A 3,892-nucleotide genomic window follows, 5' to 3' on the forward strand; every position below is an offset into this window, starting at 1 on the left:
AAAACTAATGAGAATATTAAAGATGACCCATAAATATTACTCCTGAGTGAATGGGTCAATGGTGGTGTCACATACAGAACTGGGAAAAAAGGAGGAACAAGTTTATGAGTAAGGTAATGGTTGGATTTGAATATACTGTACTTGTGAAATACCCAAGTGAAAATGTGTACTAGATGTATGGGAGATGGAAGATGGAAAGAGATGATTACGTAAAAGAATAACTGCACTTAAGGTGTTTCATTGCATAGAAGCCTGGTGTGAACTTCTCAAATTTCAAAATCCAGGAACATTTTTTGTTTGAAGCTATATTTATGTTTTCATTTTCCTAGATTGAGTATATAAAACTATAAAATATACAGTTTCATTAGTTGAAAAGGTTTTCCCTCTCTAGGAAACTGTGTATCAAGAATTCTACACAAGAGTTGTATAATTCAATAAAGTCCCAGAGGATACTTCAGGGGAGAAATAACTACCAAAGAAACCAACACATTTGGACTGACAACTCTAAATGATGTATTTTTGTTTTCACTGACAAACAATTCTTTGGCTTGGTTTATTATTAATATCGTCTCTCTCATATATGCTTGAAAATTACCCACCAAGACACACAATTCATCTTAAATATACAGTAGCCTACGTTTATTTTGATGGGTTGAGGTTGGCTGACTTTATGGAGCACTGGAATGTGCAAGCCTTTCAAATCAACTTCAGCTCATTTTATTTGGAAGAGTGAGTTTGTTAACACTTTAAATGAAATTGGGGGAAAATTACTGTATCACATTTGTTTCCTGAGTCTGAGTGACATATAAGTCTGTATATGTATTTTATTCCTAACTGCCATCTTCAAAATCAAGGGACCCTAATTGGGAAACTTTATTGTTTGTATGCACTCTGCCAAATTCTGACATCCGACACAGACACAGTGTAATGCATACTCGTTTCCACAGCGATATGGTAGGTGTGGAACTCATTTCTGCTTATGAATAAAATATATTTTTTAAGTTTCTTAGTTACTTTACTCTGAAGATATTTTTTTTTAAAGATTTTATTTATTTATTCGACAGAGATAGAGACAGCCAGCGAGAGAGGGAACACAGGCAGGGGGAGTGGGAGAGGAAGAAGCAGGCTCATAGCGGAGGAGCCTGATGTGGGACTCGATCCCAGAACGCCGGGATCACGCCCTGAGCCGAAGGCAGACGCTTAACCGCTGTGCCACCCAGGCGCCCCTGAAGATATTTTTTCTTAAACGTATTGTGTTATAGATTCTGCTGTGGTTGTGAGTCATTAACTCTAGGCAATAATATATATGGTGTGAGAAGGGCAGTAATATTTAATAGGGCAGATTGAGACTGACTAGAAATACAAGTCTATGGATGCCAGTCTCCATATGTGACCCTGAACAAGCTATTGAACCTCTCCAAGCCACAGCTTCTCTATACAATGCAAACATTAAGCTATTTGGAAACACTAGATAACTAACTGTGTTCATAAATTCTTACCTTCTATCCCTGCTCTGGGTTAAGTTCTGTTTCTCCATCCTCCTGGAGTAGTCTGAGGAACATGATTACTGGCCTTACTACATTGTTTTTAAAGGTTCTGTGCAGGGCACCTGTGTAGCTCAGTCGGCTAAGCGTCTGCCTTCAGCTTGGGTCCTGATCAAAGGGTCCTGGGATGGAGCCCCACGTCGGGCTCCCTGCTTGGCTGGGAGCTTGCTTCTCCCTCCCTCCTGCTCGCTCGCGCGCACTCTCTCTCTCTTTCTCGCAGTCTCTCTCTCTCTCAAATAAATAAATAAAATCTTTAAAAAAAATGTTCTGTGCATAGCCCTGTACCATAAGGATTTTATGTCTTACTCATCTGTTCATCATCCATACAAAGCAAAGGGCATAGAGCCACAGTATGTGCTCAGTAAAGCTCTATTATACTGAATATTTTCCCATTTTCGTCCTATTGATCTCACTTGTATAGGATTAACCACTGGTCTTTGCAGCCCCACTAGCAGAGAAGATGTATCGTCATTTATCCATTTTATTTTTTTATTATATTTTTTAGTTTAAAGATTTATTTATTTACTTTAGAGAGAGAGCATGCACAAGCAGGGAGAGAGGTACAGTAGGAGGGGCAGAGAGAGAATCTCAAGCCAACTCCATGCTGAGCTCAGAGCCTGATGTGGAGCTCAATCTCACAACCCTGAGATCACAACCTGAGCCAAAAGCAAGAGTAGGAGGCTTAACTGGGGCACCTGGGTGGCTCAGTCATTAAGTGTCTGCCTTCAGCTCAGGTCATGATCCCAGGGTCCTGGGATTGAGCCCCACATCGGACTCTCTGCTCAGCGGGGATCCTGCTTCTCCCTCTCCAGCTCCCCCGTGCTTGTGCTCCCTCTCTCGCTATATCTCTCTGTCAAATAAATAAATAAAAAATCTTAAAAAAAAAAAAAGAGGAGGAGGCTTAACTAATTGAGACACCCAGGCACCCATTATATATCCATTTTAAATGTCAACTCCTCTAAAAGGTCAGAAGAGTTCTCATGTCAATCAGATTTTGTTGGTGAATTATAAAATGCTGAATTCAATTTGCAATAGAAAGACCCTGTAATAATTGTTATTAATTCTGGCTGATTATATAGCTTAAAGCCATACCACGCATAATAGATTTGGTTTCTGATACAAAATCTATGAAGGATATAAGTGATGGGAAGGGAGGATCAAGGCCCTCCAGTCTCAAGACAATCAGAAATTTACTCAAACCCAATCTCAGTGTAGACAAACTAGCAACTGAAGGATGATTTTGAATAAAAATAAGTATAAATTTATTTCTTTATTGAAGTTGGAGAAAAAGTGGGAAAACTTCAAAAATAAATGCATGCCCCAGAGCAGTTTTGCAGGAGTGAAAACAGACCACTGATATAGCATGCTGAGATGGGGGGGAAAAGATCAATTATTCAAATTAATTTCAAGTCAATAATTCAGCAAGAGTATATTGTGGGTATGGCAAAGTCACTGGCACTCTGGGCAGTGCAAAGCTGTAACAGATTCAGTACCTAACTTCAAAAAGCTGGTCACCTAGGGAAATAAAGATACAGATGCAGACAATACTGGGTGCTAGAGCAGAGGTTCAAAGTACTTTAGAAACACAGACAATAAGAGAAATTCATTTGGCCAAGGATTGAGGGAAGGACTGACAAAGAAAGTAACATTTAAACTGGACAGTCTCTTGAAGGACAGAGAGTATTTTGACAAGAAGACATGAGGAGGGGTGGGAGCTAAACCAGCGCCTGGCTCGGAGCAGTCACCTCGCTGTGGCCACGGAGGGCTTCCCTGGCCAGTGTTGCCCCCACCCATCTACAGCATGGGAAATATCTTCGCCAACCTCTTTAAGGGCCTTTTTGGCAAAAAAAGAAATGTGTATGCTCATGGTGTGTCTGGATGCTGCGGGGAAGACCACCATCCTGTACAAACTGAAGCTGGGTGAGATCGTGACCACCGTTCCCACCATAGGCTTCTCTGTGGAAACCGTGGAGGACAAGAACATCAGCTTCACCATGTGGGATGTGGGCAGCCAGGACAAGATCCGGCCTCTGTGGTGCCAGTGCTTCCAGAACACACACGGTCTCATCTTCGTGGTTGACAGCAATGACAGAGAGCAGGCCCTCCCCAGCGCCGCAGTCCCTGTCCACAGGAACTGGTATATTCAGGCCACCTACGCCACCGGTGGGGCCGGGCTCTATGAGGGACTGCTGTCCAATCAGCTCCGCAACCAGAGGGAGCCCCCCCCCACCCCCGCCTCCCCTCTTCCCCCCTGCTTTACTCTCCTGTGGTGTGAGTGCCAAAAGCTGTCTCCATGGTTGGTCACAGCGGGCCTCACCAGGCTGTCGATGTGCAGACGCAGCCTGTAG

The 3,892-nt window shown here is 42.7% G+C and overlaps 1 pseudogene; it reads left to right on the forward strand.

Annotated features, from left to right (window-relative positions):
• Positions 1 to 3,345: 3,345 nt before the first annotated feature.
• Positions 3,346 to 3,892, forward strand: LOC103672868 (annotated as a pseudogene).

The sequence above is a fragment of the Ursus maritimus genome (assembly GCF_017311325.1).
Source record: "Ursus maritimus isolate PB19 chromosome X unlocalized genomic scaffold, ASM1731132v1 scaffold_X1, whole genome shotgun sequence".
NCBI classification, from domain to species: domain Eukaryota; kingdom Metazoa; phylum Chordata; class Mammalia; order Carnivora; family Ursidae; genus Ursus; species Ursus maritimus.